Genomic DNA, 18,974 nt, shown 5'->3' with positions numbered 1-18,974 from the left:
CTCAATAGTATTTCTATGTCTTCTATTCTTAAATAATATTTTCTCTTATAATTATCCCAAAAATGAGAACAGCATAAAGTTTATACATAAATGATAATTTGTATATTTTAATCGCTCTACATTTTAATACTAAAATACTACATTTCAAAAGTCATTTATTATTCATTCTTAGGTGACAGTAATAATCCGTCGGAATTATTTATTATAAACATGAACGTTCTGTCACAAATGCGAGTATATTTGTAATTTTAAATGCGTTACTAAAATTATAGTTACAATAAAGTCCTGACAATCTACAATCTGATCTTTGTTTTCAGATATCAAGTTTCTTTTGATATAGATTTCTGATTATAAAGCGAAGGAAATATCAATTTCACATTCGTAACAAAATCTTCAGATCTCCACCTCTCTTAAACATCTTTGAAAGAGCAAATTCCAGCGCGAGTGCCAACGGTTCACTGTGGTTACACACTCGAAGCGTAATTCGTCATTTGTCCTGAGGTAACAGTAACAATCAATCTTAGGGATCGCGGTTATCCGACACGAGCGTTGACTTTGCGTCAACGCGACGCCGGGTGGCACCGGCGAGACGCGGGACGCATTCTATTTGCGATTCGGATGTACTTGTGTATACGGCAAACCGGACACGCTTGTCCAACACAATGAGGTGGACCATGGTGCGCCGTAGACCGCATTGCCGTGCGCCGAATGGCGTAGCGACGTTTCGTGAGCCCTCTGGCCTCAGGGCGTCCCTCGGCGCGAGAGAACCCCATTATTCGACTCAGTGCCGCGGCACGGATCCGGGAAACGAAGGGGGATATCTCCCTTGATCGCGCGCGCGCTCCGGCTCGGCTAATACCGTTAATTACTCTCTCTCACTCTCGTCGGACGACGTAGCCGGGGCCCGTCGTGTGCCGCCTAACGAACGCTAATTGGACGTCGCCAACGTGGCGTCGTGTAACGCCAAGAATATCCTGGGCCAATCTGTCCCGATGTCCCGAGTCTGTGTCATCGCTACGACAACGTTGTTCCCTTCTATCGCTCTCTGCGTCGCACGCCCTAGCTCTCCTCTCTCTCGCTCGTTCTCGGATACGCCGTCGTCGTCGTCGTCGTCGTCGTCGTCGTCATCGTCGTCGTCGTCGTCGTCGACGTCGTCGAGCTACGTTCATTCGCGACTGCAAAACTTCTGGCGAAACGTGGCGCGCTACGGTGATTCTGTTACGATGTAACGCCGACCGGATTTATGGGAAAGGCGATTAAGGCTAAATTCACATACGATAAGGGACGTGTTCACGGACGATGTGTTCGATGGACATATGTACGCCTGCGTCTCGGTCACAATACTGGATTATTCACATTAACGAGTAAGCCTGCAGTAAACTCGTGTTTGCTATCCGAAAGCTTAGCCCGTGCGAGCTTCAACGCTTGAGAGCTTAAGTTAAATTTCGAACGCGGAATCTTTGGGTCAAAACCCGGACTGAAGGGATAATTCGTAAAATTTATGATAATTCTGTCACAATATTTTATTTATGAAAGTGAATATATGTATTCAGTTTAAAACGTGAGCGCTTTAATATTTTTTTTTTTTTTATTTTTCCATATGCCGCTTTTAATAAAGAGAAATAAAAAATGCATCAAAATTTTTTTAAATTACAATATAAGACAATGAAAAATACTTCTAATTTTGCATCATAAAATTGTATTTTGATATAATATATATTGTAATTTTGCTTAACATTCGATACGTCTCAAAGTTTCATAAATTTCTCATTAACAATGGGCGACGTGAATTGATCGAAAAGATATAAAATTGGATTTCTTTTCTCTCTATAAATAAGCTTCATTTCTTTTCATTCTAAGCCAGATTGTGTAATAACAAAAAAAAAAGCAAAAATAACAGAAGTTGCGCGCAAAGAACTTTCCGAAAGGATCTTCATTATCCGCAGGAAGTTTTTCGAGGCAGGCTGCGAATTCGCCGCGTTCGATTTTCCATGCTGTGTCGGCAAACGACGAGAAGCCACTTAATTGAGATATCCGTCATATTCGGGATCGGTCTATTCCCATAGGTCGAATGAGCAAATTACGAAAGTTTCGTTCCCCCCATCTTACCACGCTGGCTTCCGATAGATAGGTACAAGGTATATCGAAGCGAGTCCTATCGAGGCGAGAGTTTCGAACTAATTCACGCGGGATCGTCCTACCGGAAATCAAATCGTCCTTCTTCGAAGGGAGATCCACCCCGAAAGGTATCGGGTCCTTTCTTTAATACCGAAAGACTGACACTTAATTTGTTTGCCCACAAATTATAAAAAAAGTTCTTTTCGAATTATTACCTATAATATTATCTTGCTTAATTTATTGTATATTTAAATACTTCAAAACTACTAGACGTTCTCTTTGAATCGCGATACTAAAAAAAAAAAATAAATGCTCGGAAGTATCGACAAAGTATCGAAAATATAAACGGACGAAAACAAATTTTATTGTTCGAAAATAATTTTTACCACGGTGCTTCAACGGGATTCAATTAAAAACTTTCTTCCTAAGATATTTAATATTGAGAATCAAGTATATCGATATCAACACTTGTATTACTTTGGATCGCATCACCACCGCAGGTTAAATATCGATCCCCGACTATCGGAATACAGTAACGCCTTCGCCGAGAATCAGCTCTCGTCGTTCCAAAGACGGACGACAAGTCGTGCCTGCGGCTCGTCTTTCCTCGATCCCCGGTTCTCGATCACAAAGCCCCCCCACAAAGCGCATTCGCGCCAACGTGTTTGCGCGATCTGTCGGTGTCTACGCGAGCAACGCGAGACAATGGCCCTCTAATCCCGTCGTTCCATCAAAATCCGCGAGATCGGGCGCGGGTTTCGAGAGGGACAGCGAGAGTGGCACCGAGGAATCCGAGGCGGAGCTTTCGGAAGCTTACGGGTCGTGCGGGTTACGTAATCAATCGGTTCGTTCGTAACCCGAGAGGCAAGAACCCCTTAAGATACCGTTTTCATCCTCGTTGAGACTGATCGATCTTCGATCGTAACTGGCAATGACGTACTCGCTTTATACGGCGGATCTCTTTGATCGGCGGCCTCGATAGGCGGATTTGTATGTCGGATCGAGGGAGGATTTTCGTCAAGCGCACCCTGCTCGTGTCGTTATCCGTCTCCACTTCCCCCCCCCCCCCTTCCCAAGATCGTCACGGAAGCTGCGACGTTACGCAAGTCTAATTTGTTTGCGAACTTGCACGATATACCTTAATAAAGCGCGCGTCGGAATAATTAGTCAAAGCGCCGCGCAGTTGTTATTACGTAAGTTACGGGGAGGGTCTTCTTTGATGGATATCGCAGGTGAGCTGCTCCTCCGCATTTCATAGACACCGCTATACGGATGATGGGGAGAGTCGCTTTGATCTAAGGTCTCGAGTCTCAGAGAAACGTCGATATTTTAATCGACAGCTCGGCACCGCGCATACGATTGCAGTTTTATTCGATAAGAAAAAGAAGAGCGAGTAGCTTTTGAGCGATAGAAGAGAGCGAGTTTAAAAACATTAATACCAAAACGATCGTTCGAGATTGGAGTAATTTCTACGATTGCTATGAGCTCCGCTTTGACGGATCGCTCGCTGTTTAAATAGACAGGTCGTGCATTAACAGCCGTTCGACCATTTTCGATGAAATTTCGCTTGATTCCTCAGACGACGATCCTCCATACGCGAATCGGTTCGCAATTCAGATCGTCAATCTGTTCGATATTATTGGCGGTCTTATATGTCGGGAATTCAACGGCAAAATGGGAAAGCGAGAATTGCGACGGAAGCGCTCAGCTTTAATTATTTGTTCACGAGTCCGTGTGCATTAATAAGAGGCGTATCGAGATCATTCCTCAAAGTTACAAACCTCATTAGCAAAGTTCAAATTTTCGTTGGAATTATGAGTATTGCTTTTGATAGATGCTATGAATTATTGCAACTGCACCGAGCGTAACATTCATCAAGAGTAAATAGATGTTTCATCAGATAGAAATACGGGTATAAATATGTCAGAGATATGTTAGAAAGATAACAGATGACAAGTTTTACAATTAGTTTAAAGACACTTTTTTTGAAAGCAAGTAGGTCATTATTATTATTTTTTTTTTTGTTTTTTATATCATAGACATTTCAAGATAAATTTTATGCGAAAAATTTCTAAGACTTCTTTAAATAAAGATCTTACTTGTTTCAATTTTACTTTCGACATTTTACATTTTTACTCGAGTTTCGAGAAAAACATTCAACACTTTTAAATCAAATAACTTCAATAAATATCGCCTTGCTTTCAAAATTTTTATTCACTGCCGCTAAAATTAAAACGTTCTAGTTCACGTATTGCATACTGGCTGATTAATCACAAGCAAATAAAACTACGAAATGGACAGATCAAATGACAGATGTAACAGGATTTTATGTGAAACTTCATACGCATTAAATTTATAGTGCCTGGCGTACAGTTGACATACTATTAATACAAATAAATGCAGCGCTCAGTAACTTGTTCTCATTATGCCACATACCAAAATATTTTAAAATCTGTGACGTTGACACTATCCTCGAAGATAATTCATTAATCTTCGGACACCTATAACATCGCGGAAAATAAGAGGATTAAACGAATTTTTTTCGCGATTCTTGCGATAACATCAATATCGAAAAACAAAATGATGTAAAATAACATCGCAACGTCGACGCATAAAATGCAAAAAATTCAACAACGGCGCGTCCGTGATCCCCTTCTCATTCTTACAATTCGATTTTATTATTTAAGAAGCGGAAGGGAACGTCTGCTCGTTCTCGTCGAAAAATATGTGAAACGGATCGCGCGTAGAGAAAAGAACGGAGAAACGGTTTGAACGAAATCGAGTCGATGCATCAGAAGTATTCTCGGCATATTCTCCAGTCGCGCGATATTACGCCTGCTCGTTCCTCATTTTCCGGCAGACGTTGCTTTTTCCACGGCAGACGCGCACGTCGACGCAAAGATATGCTCGACAGCTTGGATTTCGATGGGCGACGTATGACGACGTCCCCGGCGAATCCCTTTGATTTCAGTAGCTTTATAGCAACGGTAATAGGGCCTGATCGAGGGATATATGTATCTCACGGCGCGATGTGTCTGCGAAGATGAAACGAGACCGACGGTTGATTTCCACAATCAAAAAATTTTTTAAGAGAAAAAGAATACACACAGTATCTAAAAAATCACTGGCTAAACCGATATAAATGTAAGGAATACACAAACGCTTTCTTTTTCGAACAAAATACTGTAGTTTCGTGAAAATAAAGTGACTGAGATGACATTTCATTAATTATGCAAAAAAATTTAGGGACTTAGACGACAAATTCAAAACATTTTGCAGAATTGAATTTTCAAACCTGCTAAGCTAGTTCGAAAGTTGAAACTTACATACTTTCGGTTCAAAATATTGCGCGGTTGATATCTTGAAAATATCTGAAGTTCACTTCAAGAGAAAACGTGTTCCGATGCAATTCCGAGAGACGGAGTAAGTACCCGTTAATATAGCGCTAAGTGCTTGCGACAAGGGTCCAGCAGCGTACCTCGACGAAGAGAGCTCCTGGCACAGTGCCCCGGATTCCCTCCCGTGATAGTCGCGTCTCTCCTTCAGTCGCTCGTGTACGACTTGATAATATTCCGCCGCGTGCAATCCGCGACGTGATTACGACTTCACCGCTCCGGCTAACCCATTACGACGCGAACGTAAAATGAAACGAAACACTCCTTTCACGCCCGAGTCATTTCAGTCACCTTACTTTTGTAATAATTGAAATGGCGTGCAAACTGGAGAACGCGCGTTGTTATAACGCTGAATAAGTCCGGCTGAAAATTACAAATGTGCATCCGTTCCGTGCACAAACTTCTAATGCGATTTTTTAATGAACATTTCTTTATGATTATGCAATTTTTATCTCATTTTGTAATAAAATAAAAAAAATTTTTTTTATATCTTAATGAAAAAGATTGCAGAAAGACTTTTCAGAGCACTGCTACATTTTACAGCCAGCCTATAATATTCAAGCTAATACACATTTTGAAATGCCACATCTGCCTCGTATTCTTCTAAATTATAGATAATGGCATCCGCTTTCTTGTGGCAAAGTATGCATTGTTCTGGAAAAACTAATGACTGAATCTAACGTGCTATCCAATCTCGATTGTGGCGGCCACTTTGTTGAAACCATCATTATACTTTCCATTCTCGCGTGCTAATGCCAACAATAGTACCATCTCGTTAAAACTTTCATCGCCGTGAAACCGAACAAACTGCCACGCAGAAATTAAAAATTCGCGGAAGACTGACTGCAATATCGACATCCAGATTAGCGCGTTTATAGTTTCAAAACTGACATGGTTATTAATTCTCGTCTAACTTCTTGAGAACTCTCGGCACTTGTTACTTAAAGGGCTTCAAGATCGGAGTGTTAAAACGGCGCATGCTAAGACTAATCGAGAAAAAAGAAAAGTAGACGGAACGTTCACTTTTAATCATTTCCGACATAAAAACGCGAACAAAAAAATTGCATTATAGAATCACCGTTTTGCGAAACCATCGCTGTAGATATTTTTGAAGAAAAACGCTATGCCTTCGTTTATTCAATTTTTTCTCCGCATCTTTTATTAAGATATCTTCCTCTCTCGCTTCGAAAAACTTTACTCAAAAGAACCTTTCGAAATGTACATTAGAAAATGGGTTAACAAAGCACTCGTCGTACTAGCTATTCTGCGGCGAGCTTTCGGAAGAAACGGACGCTGCACACGCGTCAAACCGAATTTATTATAGCCACCGCGATAAAAATTGGCGCGTGCCGGGCCCGGCAGCCACGTCCGTCATATTAAGGAAACGAAATTTCGGTGTGTAGCGCCGCACTACCGCGCGCCGCATTCTTTCTCTATCGCAGGACGCTACCGCTCGAACGGGTAGTGCTTCCTACTGAGGAAATAAAGTAACGGCATCGTGGAGAAGAAAAGTAGAACGGTGGAAGTTTCCCCGAACACTCTTTTGTGCGTCGCGTCCCTCCTTCTTCTGGATACCGACGACCTAGTTGCCCGGGTCTTCGTTCAACGTACCTCGATAGGTCGGTAAGTTCGATTTAACGGGGTATATCGTTTCCGGAGAAGCGATTTACGAGGAAGTCACTAATGTTCGCGCGAGCTTGTGAAAATATGGCGAAATGAAAAGATGAGAGAAGTCTTTTCTCCTGCCTTTTTTTTTCCTTTTTCTTTTTATTTCACATCGCCTATGCATTGTGCAAGCTGCTTTTTGCGCCAAGGAATGAGCTTCGCGAATGCTGCTGGAAAATAAGCTTGTATGGCTTTCATTCGAGAGAATCCCGATGTTCTTTGATATGCGTGATCTAGAACGAGACATTCAATTTCGTTCTTGCTGCTTTGATTCGACGGGAAAGATTTCTTCGCAAAATAAGCAAATAGTACATTTAAAGCAGATGCAATAACTCTTTGGAAGATTTTAAGTGAGCTTAAAGCGCATGAAATGTCTAAATACTTTACTCAACTCGAAATTATTTACAACTACTACAAATAAGTGTAGAAAATAAAGATAAATAAAGATAAAGTAATATAAATGTTATGTTATTATATTATGATAATAAAAAATGCGCGCGATAATAAAAACTGAGCGTTGACCTCAAAATGTATAAACTTTGCTATCATCCAAATTTCAATTTTGTATTAGATTAAAATGGTCTAATAAAACGTTAAATTACATTAAATGAATAAATAAATCATATTATTTCTTAATACATAAATATATTATTTCTAGAAATGAACATGTAAAAGAGAAAACGGCAAACTTCAGCTATCTTGAGTATTTAACTATGTAAAACAAATTTTTAAAACAAACTGGGGATATTGCATTACTTACTTCTCTTTCTTTTTTTGTTCGTTTAATTAGAGGCTATCTAATTAATTAGGAAACGCTGTACACCTTTCACACAGTGTACGATTATTCCTGACAGTTAAATACATGCAACTTATGTGATTCGGTATGCTCGTGCAACCTCGTCGTCGTTAATTCGTGTGAATAATTCAAATTTACACGAAATGTCAGACATATCACGCGTTTCGCCACGTAAAAAGGTGCTCGTTTCCAAGGGCCGTGATATGTTCATGACGTAGACAATCCGCGAATAACACATAAACACGCAATCTTTTGAAAGATGTGTTTAATACATTTCACTTTAATATATTGAAATTTGCCATCATACTGCGCTGATATCATCTTCCAATAAAATTCGAAAACATGAAAAAAAATGTTAAATAAGAGAGAGAAAATAAAAATAGTAGAGAAAAAATATTTTTAAATATTTCATACAAATAAAATACGGTATGTGCGTTCATAAGTTTAATAGGTATTTTCATAAATATAAAATCTAGTTTTTTATGTAGCAGTGCTTTGACATATATAGAATTAATCCACAAAATATGATGAACAAAGCTGATTAACATAGTTCAGTGGAATTATAGTGAAATCTTTTCGAAATTCCATTTTATATGGTAGTGCATCTCAAACAAAAGTATTTTTCTAATGAAAGCATTCACTTGTTAAAAAATAAAATCCTATCATGCTTTAACTTCCTCAAAGCGCAGCATCAATCGAAATATTTTTTAGACCCTAATGTAATTTTTCTTTCTAATTATGTAAGATAGATAAGACGTCAGAGTGTGTCGTAGAATCAAGAAAGACAAATTCTAAGTTTCGAGTCTTTTAAAAAATTGTCACTGACGCGTCAGGATTAAAAAATGTCTATCCTCCTGATTGAGAAAAAATGTCGCATCGCTCGAGAGAATATAATCGGGAAATCGCGTGCTACTGCATCTTATGGCTATTGACAAAAATGTGCGATTCGCTTGGAATTTTCAGAGCGGAACCAAAGCTGATCAGCTGGAACGATTATAGAAGGGGAAGCAGAACAGAACGAGAACGTCCTTGGGTTCGGAGTTACGTTTTTGCATGCATAAAAGCGTTAAAAGCACAAAAAGCAGCGGCGCCGCTCACTCACGTTCAGCCTTTTTCATTTTAATTGCTTGATTATTGAGAGATTATCGCACAAAGAAAATATATAAACGCGAGCGAGAGCTCAACATTTTTCAAGCGATAATTATCGCTCGCGAGATTATAATCAATTACATTCTTAAACATAAAATAATGACATTGTCAAACTTTCATATTTGGAAAAACATGTATTATTGTAATAATAATTTAGGTTTGTCAAATTGCATTATTTTACTTTAATTAATGAATTGTTAAATATAAAATATACATACTTTAAAATAATTTTTTTGAGCGACACACACATTATCAAATGTATATAAATTACGAAATGTATATGAATCGCGTTTAAAGTGCGTGCGTGATAATTTTTGTAATTTACCGCAACTCGATGAAATTCGTTTACTGTTTATTCTTTCTATTTCTCTCTTTCTCTCTCTTTCTGGATATGTTTGCGGGACATGTGAAGGGTTAAAAGCTCAAAACCCCTTTATGCAAAATTGTAGATAATAACGTTAGTGCATTCAAATTTAGACCTCACGACCGCGGAAAGTCCATTTCATTTTTCCAACCTAATTTTTCGCGTTGATCTCACTTGAAAAAAGTGATAGATACGTGCAACAGCAACGTAATTTTGTGCGAAATTTTTTTCACTTTTTTTCATGAGACATTAAACATATTTTGACTTTATTCAAATTATTAAACAAATGTTCGGTATTGAGGAAGAAAATTGTGTATTGAGTAAAACAATTAGACAAACAATTAAAACAACCAGATTTCGATTATTGAAATACTGTCTTATCGATCTTTTCAGATGGATGGAAGCTGGATTTATTTAGCGCAGGAAAACTTTATTTGAATTTTATACCCCGAATAAAAATCTGCTTTGATTTCCGCTTCGATTAAATTAAAACGTTATCCGTTTGCTATTAGAAGTCCCTATAAAGAAGAAATAAAAATCGGACAATCGTGCATCCTTTCTCTTTTTCCCGCTTTATTCAAATGTTTTCGTCGCTCACATCGAAAATCGCCAAAGACTTATTATTTAATTAATTATATTCGCCAGCTTTGTCCGCTTTTAATAATGTTGTCAGCTTTATATTTTTTTTCATCATGGGATATACGAAGTATTTGTTATAGAATTCAAATACATTTTATCCCTTTCGAAGTCAAAGTAAAAAAGATATCAAGCCACTGTGTTAACTTTAATCTCAACATGAAAAATAAAAATTCCATGTCTATAAATTATAAAAAACGGTTATAATGCAAAACAATTAAATTTTAATCTACTACTATTTCTAGTTTTTAATTAAAGAGTTCTTAATTTCTTATTATTTTTGACCGAAAATTATAATACCGAATATTTTACTAAATATTCGGTATTATAATTTGCAAAATTACATAAAAATATTACTTATCTGCGCTATGCAAAAGTTGATTCTAAAATTCTCGAAGCATTCCGAGCAGTCGAGAATATAAACGACTTCTGCGCCATTCCATATACCAATGTACGCTAACGTGTCGTTTAGAACAGAACCCTTTGAAAGACCTATCTTTGTACCAGAGAGCGGAAAAAGAGCGAAAAAGATATCCTTTTTTTTTAATCCCGCAGCATTCCGCTTTTGTCCTCGTAACAATCACGACATATCTATGCCCCCAAAAAAAACAAATTACTAGCTGACAAGAGTCTCTTCAAATTACCTGCATCCGTTTTTATTTCATCATTCCGAATGTCGCCAATTTAGCGATTTTATCAGCAAATATATTAAATTTGCTTATAATATATTTATTATAATTCTCAAACGCGTTTGGAATTGATAATTATTTTATTTATCTGATAATCAATATATAAATAATTTTACTAATAAATAAATACTAATAGACGAAATAAACACTGATATATATTTGTTATTTACACAAAAAATATTAAAAAATAAATATTAAATATTTAATAAAAAATTTAATTAAATATCTTAATGCGTTTTAGAATTGATAACCTTATTATTTATAGACAAGATAGACACTAATAGATATTTGTTATTCACGCACAAAAATATTAAAAAATATTTTCTTCCAAATATTATATTATCCTAAAACTTTTAGACTAATCCTCAATTATGCATCCTTCATCAATAAAGATTTCCTCCGCTATGTTATCATTTTTTCTATACATTTCGTATTTACCGATTTTCTGGTACATTTGACAAAATTTAGTAACGTTTCTCTCTTTTTTTCCAGAATTGGCAATTTTACTCCGCTTTCGCGCTCGTGTTTCGTTCTCGATGTCATATCGCGGTGGAGATAGAAGGACCCGCGGGAGAAACGCTCGCGCACGGTGGAAAAATGTATTAACCGCGTATGCGCGCCTGGAGATCGGCGAACGATTATGCAAAACTTGGCTCGCTCATTTTAAATGTAGAAACGCGAAGCAGCACCGTCGTTCCCGTTGTATTGCTGTCTGGGGATGGATCGCCGTCGAGACGCCGCCGCGCGCGGCCGCGTTCTCGCGCATGCAGGATATCTATATTTGCCGGAAACTCGTTCCACCCGATCTAGATTATGGCACTTCGTGCTTCGCCGGAGTCGAAAATCTTCGAGACTGAAATCCCATTTAGGGGAACGATTTTTAACGCGATATCGTTACGATATGGTCGCGATATTACGTGATTTTTGTCATACATATCTTCTACCACTCTTTCGACATTTATATATTATGCAAGCACAGTCAAATAATGTTATTTGAGATATAAATATATTAAATGCATTATTCAGCCATTATTCGATGAATATTATCGGGCAATTGCTATTATTTGTACTTTGCATTCTTCCAAGATATCTTCAACAACAACAACTGAAGTTTTATAGTAGAACACTAAAAACCGCAAGTTTTTAATAAAGAAGACCAGTTTCACACTTATATGAAAACCACATGGTTAAGCAAACTAAAGCGTAGAATTAGCCCGCCGCATTTAGTGCTAAATGTGCGGTGAAAACTAATGTCTACGAACGTTCGCACTTTCTATAGAAGCATACGTTGAAGTGCATACCGACACAGTTTTGTCGAAGCGCGGTATATATGTATTAACGAAGAGTATTATTTCGGAATAAGGAAACTTCCGGTTGCAGCATAGGGTAATATTGTTATTACTAAGCACAGCTGTGAAGAACGAAGGCAAGTTGGAAGCGTGATTCCGCAAACTGACGATGTGAAATTCTCAAGCAGAGCCACGAAAATTTGATGCTACGCGCATACTGCGCAAGTATTATACGCGGTGCGGATATCAGCAATGAAGATATCTCATATAGTAGACGAGAATCTGCATATTTGATAAGGCGACAGAGATTTACAGTTTCAACCCAAAGCGCAAAATATTTTTCAATCCTTGTTAATGCTTGGATTCACAAAATAATTGTTGAATACAGAGGTAAGTAGAAATATATAACAATCCTCAGATATTTTTTTAAACATTCAAAAAAAAATTGTAATTTATGAGTTATAATTTTAAATTTTAATATTATCTATGAATAATGAAAATCCATGGAAATATGTAATTGAATTATGCAATATCGATAACATTAAAATAAAAAAAAAATATTCAAAAAAATGTTTTTCAACCGTAAATGATTACACTCGATCGATGAATGAAAAAGTTTCGAGCTCATGCGTGAACTTTCATCAAAAGTTACGATGTACATGATTATACAAGCTGAAATGCGAGCCAAAAAAACCTTTTCGTTTCCATTATCTTTCGTATCGGACGTATTCGTGTCACGTATCGAACTTGCGTGTGTCTCATTTGCATATAAAATTCGGAGGAGGCAAAGAGTAGCGCAGGGACAACGGAATGTAAAAGATTTTTCTATGATTTTAAGAAAAAAAATGAGAAGATTGAATTGAAAATCATAAATATTAATATAATTTCAGAGTTTAAACGTTAATAATACTTTTCTACCAAACAATTTTTTGCATAAATGTGATTTAAAAAAGGCTTAAAAATATTGCGTGTAAAATGTTTGATACGTCTGACATCATTAAATTTCCACAATATTCTCAGTATGTGTAAAGTGTATTATTCCATAAAAAGTTATAAATTATGTATACTTTTGCAAGAAACTTTCTAAGATCTCATATGCTATCGCGAGAACTTTGTAATAACATTTGCTAATGATTACTAAATCACTGCATATAAGTTTCATGAGTACTAGCTCTTTTTTAACAAGTTTGATTTTATAATTAGATAATTAAATCTTAAAATCAATAGAACATACTCGCAAACGATCCCATAATCATTGAATTGCTACACATAAAATTTTTCAAAATTAAGAAAGATCTACTTACCAACGGCGCTAAAGCTGCCGTACAGCTTTCTCATCTTAACCACAGAAATGTATAAAAAATGCGGTGAAAAAGAATGAAAGTTAATATTTAAACACTCACCATTCGCAGCTGCAATCGAACGTATACCGCAGGCATTCAACGCGTCAGGAAAATCGGGATCCACCGCTGTCTAACCTCACTAACCAGCGACCGCAGCATGCACCCTTGATCCGAGTCCGCATGCAAGTTCCTTCGCAAATTTTACACATACACACGCGACCGATGCGACAACGATTACGAGAATGTAACTGCGATTTTGATCATAAATCCTTCGCACGAACATTCTTGCGATCTTTCACTCCCGAATGTAAACTTCTATATGTTCTCCAAAGTACGTTAAACGTCGACACCTCGCGATGATTTTCTACGTGTACGATTGAGTTTTCCACAGAAATTCTTATCGCGATCGTTTCTGCGACATGATCATTCTCAAATACCGTACATGTTTATTACCGCAAACTCGCCGAAATAAGAAAAATAACACACAATGTACTGACAACGGAACTCGACTATTATTATTGTTCGCGCGACTAATCCAATATGGCAGCCGGACTGGCGGGAGATTGAACGAATACCAACGTAAACGACCGACCGCGGCCGAAGAAACTTTTCGGTGAACTTGACGACGCGCGGTAAACATGTTGTGGTGTAATTTACGAAAAACAGCCAACAACAAGAGCTAAAATCGATCGAGGAAGAAATTATGCCTCAAATCAAATACCGGTAAATAGAAATTCGCAATACATCTATCTACTTCTTTACATTTTCTATGCTTAATCTAAAAAAGTCATACAGTAAAATTTTAATATCATCGATACTTTATTATTTTATTATTTATCTTTTCAATATTTTAACGTGTATGCACACAAAATAATACGTCAGTTTTATACACACATATTATATCGTGAATTTTATAAATATTAAACTAATATGGAACTTCATGTTTTTTATTCCTATTAGCTTTAATCTTTAAATCTTTAACAGCAGCATAATTATTTAAGTATTTGTCATAGAGTTTATAATTGACATTATCAAAACTTTAAAATTTATTTCGATGTATTTCTATATAAACATGTATTTTTTATTTTTGCATATACAATAACAAATGATTTTTGTTGCATTTTACGATTATTGTGAAATAAATTTTATAAATCTAGAGATCATTTTTATATATAAAAACGCAAATTAAAATGCAAAAATAACAAAGATCGGTACAAAGCCAAGATTAATGAAACAATTGGCGGGTATAGCTCAGAAATATATATATAATATTTAGAAAATACATATATATAATATAGACACTCGCACAATTCTCGTTCCATTAACACTCGTTCCATTAAAATTGCGCAAAAATAATATTCTGTGGTGAGAGGATAATTTCACTAAAACAATATCGCTCTTTCAATAGCCATATCCTCAGTCATTTCAAAGCATTAAAATGCAACCATAATAAATCCCAATGTAAAACAGCAAAGGTTCATTTGCGCTTATTATTTTTATTTATTTTCCTCCAACGTATATTTTTATTCGGTACACGATTACGTTTTTAGGTCGCGCAAATTAGCCTTAAAAAGCACGGCGCTCGGCTACTTTACTGTTCAGGCCAACACCTGGGTAAAGCGATTATCATCGGCATCCGAGCCCCGACGTTGTACCGCGGCGTTTCTCTCAGACGGCCGCATAAAATTACGACGGCCCGTCCTATCGCGTTTCGCACGCGGTGAACCCGATCTTTATTTTCCACGGTATCGCGTGATACGCTTTGTTCTCCGTCGCCGTTGCGCTGAAGGCTCTCGCGACGGCGACCGCGGGCGAAACGGGAGAGTCCGGAAGCGCGATAAATAAAGGAGAAGCGAGCACGGGAGGGGAGGGCCGCGCGAGGAGGAAAACGACGGAAAAGTTTCGCGAGACGAGAAAGGGAATCGTGCAAATAGGAAAAGCCTCAGAGCCCCGCCGCGTTTTCATTGCTATTTCGCATTACACGCTACGTCACACAGAGAGAGAATCCGTTCCGCAGCCTCTCTCTGGCGCGCGGACACACATACAGATGTACAAATAAAGACAGATCTACGCAAACGCGAGCAAAGCTCGTGTTATAGCCCGGCCATCTCTGTCTTTTGTCGTCACATCTCCCGGCATCGTTGTCCTTTGACCCACTGTTTCCGCGTGTCCGTTTCACCCCGCAGCAGATATCGCCAGCAGCGGGCATGAATAGCGTTATTACCGGAGCAGCTAATTAACGTTTGCCCGTGACGAGCCACGATGCTGGCGATCCCGCGCATCCGAACGCAGTACGATTCGCTTCTCGCGATCAACGGTCCCTTTCAGCATCACCGAGCTGGCCCTTTGTCGACGTCAGTCGGCTGCACCGACAAATCCGCTTGGAAATAGGCGGATCGGTCGCATCCCTTCATCCCGGATGCTGCAGTCGGAAGAAGGTTTAAAGCGTATATACATACATACGCGTTCATCCTAACCGATTATCCTGATCGTCCAGACGTCCGCGTAATGTACGACTCACTTCCGCGCCTTCCACGCCGGAATTCCGGACGACATGCCGGACGAATTCGAACCGGCCGAATCGGTCGCGATTTACGGGCGATAGACTTTTACAGCGAACGATCAGACGTAAGATGCGACGTATATTGCAGTGAATATGTTATTTTCTCATGCGATAGAATATTTTGTCAATTAATTTAATTTCTATAAAACTTTGACTCTGCATTTCTTAAGATCCACGGATAAAATATTTATTAAAACATGGTAATCCGAATCTGGAATATGTCTCTTAAGATTCACGAATATTCATTAAAACAAAACAAAAACTGGAAAGCGCAATAATACATATAAATTGCAAAGATGTTGGAAAGGTGATTATACAAGAAAAAGAAAATGAGAGGCAAAGTGCAAAAACAGCATAAACAATTCATGATAGTATTGTTTTGCTTGCTTCGTACCTGAATAGCTTCTTGGTTTTATCAAAAAGACAGAAACAACACAGACATTGACCGCACAACGGTTCTCTGCGGTTTTCTTTCCAATTATCCGCCAAAACTTTTTACAATTTTTCTCGCAGATACCACACAGAAAATTAGAAAAAGTTAACTATTTATCAACAATAAAAAGCAGCAATTTTAATAACAAAAATTTTCAGTTTAATTTCTATCACACATCTATATAATCTATATAATTATATTTTGCGAATTCGATTTTTCCATCACTTTTTTCTCTTTCAGTCAAACATTTCTTTAAATAATTGAAAAAAAACTGTTTAAGAGACGAAAATAATTCATTCCTGCTGTTTAAAAAAATGTCGTTATTTAATATCATTATTCAAAAAGATTATGTATTTTTTAAATTTAAAATATATTCCATAGTTCTTTAATTCAATTAGCTTCATCAAATCAAGAAAAAGCAACACACACACAATTATAATTTCTTTTTAATTAAAACAGCTTCTAAAAAATCATGGTCGACCTAAAATATCATAATCATTCATATGAGATTCGCATATATTCGCTCGGAAATAATTGCATGTCAGCGCAATGTATCCCTGTTATGCACGCAACATCATGCTAAACGAGATCCCATGCTGAAAGTGAAAAAAAAAAAAGAAATAGCCCGCCAGGGAGATGCCAAATTGACTCCGCTTTTCTTCGCACGAGGAAGCTGCTGCGCGATGCCTGGATGCAACGGCACGTACGTTACACCGTTATAAAAAGCTCTGCTATGTTAATAATGAGTGCGAGCCGTATCGCGCGATAAACATAGTCGTGTTTATCTGAAATTGATGCAATTTCGGCAGCATTTCGCGATAAAAATGCGCGTATGCGTCATGAAAGAAACATCAGCGCTCCAAAGCAATTTTTTACCGATCCTTACACAGCGCAAGAAAAATCTGTCGCGTTTACGCCCCGTAAAAATTTCGATCAGCTCTTTATTGCATAATTTTTTTCCGGACGACACCATAGTATGTTATTGTCGTGCGCGTGAAACAAAAACCATCCTGTAAGAAATGGACCAGTCTGCACGACCCAGATTTCAACAGCGGTCGATCGGTGATCGCGAATAATTATCCATTAAAAGATTCAATATCTATCTATTGACAACAAATATTAAAATTGGCATAAAAAAATTGCCAAGTTTTTTTGCACTCCAATTATAAATGGCTCAGCATAAAAGGTTTCCATAAATTATGCCTCAAAGAAATGCAATATAAAATCTTATTTCTTTTTATTTCATTCCTCTGTTCCGCTTCAATTTTAATTTAATTATTTTTGTCTAATAATTTCTATCCTAATTATTTGAATATTTATTTTAAATAAATTTGTATTGAAAAGATCCATTCAATTATCTAGACATTTTAAAAAATAAAGATGTATTATAGGAAGAAGAACTTCCAATAAATTTTTCACAAAGGAAAATTGCATCCCGAGTTTGCCGAATAATTTGTAGTCGAGAGGAAGCCAGTTCAGGACAGCCCCGTGTATCATTCTCGATTAGTTCTACTGAGCCCATCATTCTACGAGACATCGAATCAATTAGAAAATAGTCTTAACTCAATTCAATTTAACTTAACTGCGTCGATTTGACTTGGCGATAAATTTATCACAGCCGTCTCGCAGCCATAAACAGAACGAAGCCGCGTCACAGTGTGCAGTTAGTACTCCTCCGAGATGCGGAACGCGATGATATACGCGAGCGTAATCGCGCGTCGGTGACACGGTTGTTCGTGTGGGTGAAATTTGCGAGAGCAGAGAAGCGTAATTCCACGTAAAGCCGAATTTACACTATTCGCACTGAATCATGTCGGCTGAATCGGCCAAAGTTAATGCGTCATTTTCCAAATATTCTAACAATGCACGAGAGAAAAGATTGAAGATCCGTTAGGATTGAAGCAAACAATTAATTGTGATAAAACAATTTAATGTTACAATTCGTAAAATTATGCACTTAGAAGCAGAGGCCTTTTCTCCTTAAAAGAACGCAAATATGACTTAAAAATTACTAGTTTGCCCAAGAAGTCAAATGGATGCAATAATCTGCAATTTAAATTAACAAGATCCGAACATGTTTCTATTGCAACAGTATACAAATGTTTTCAGTTGCTGCCTGTTACAACTTTTCCTTAAGTAAAATAATCCATTACGGAGCAAAATGTATTGTATTACTACTTACGAAAGAATACATGCATCTCATGACATTTATAAATGCGCATTAAACGTCAGTAATATCGCGCTTATTTTCCCGACAAAACGGAAACTCTTAGTATTATTTCAATTTCCCTCTACTTTATACAATTTCTTAGGAATCATCGCGAGAAAACAGGGTGTAAATGCGCCTTAAGACGGAACCAGCAGCAGCAGCAGCGGCAACATCCGCGAACGCGAAGTTGCAGTGGAGAACAGCAGTTACGAGCTGACGAGCGAGCGGGGCAATAAGAGCGACGAGCTGCCACGGCGAGCAATAGCTTACGCGCGCGGACACTCGTATTTCATAGCTCGGAATTGCCAGCAGCGGCGAGGAGCAT

At 37.6% G+C, this 18,974-nt stretch overlaps 1 protein-coding gene across 5 annotated transcripts in view; it reads right to left on the bottom strand.

Moving 5' to 3' along the window:
- Fur2 (furin-like protease 2) overlaps positions 1–18,974 on the bottom strand; it is a 324,827-nt gene that overhangs the window by 100,288 nt on the left and 205,565 nt on the right. The gene's annotated exons all lie outside the window — the stretch shown is intronic.

Source organism: Linepithema humile, chromosome 6, assembly GCF_040581485.1.
Source record: "Linepithema humile isolate Giens D197 chromosome 6, Lhum_UNIL_v1.0, whole genome shotgun sequence".
Lineage (NCBI taxonomy): Eukaryota > Metazoa > Arthropoda > Insecta > Hymenoptera > Formicidae > Linepithema > Linepithema humile.
This window is presented reverse-complemented; position numbering and strand designations above follow the sequence as displayed.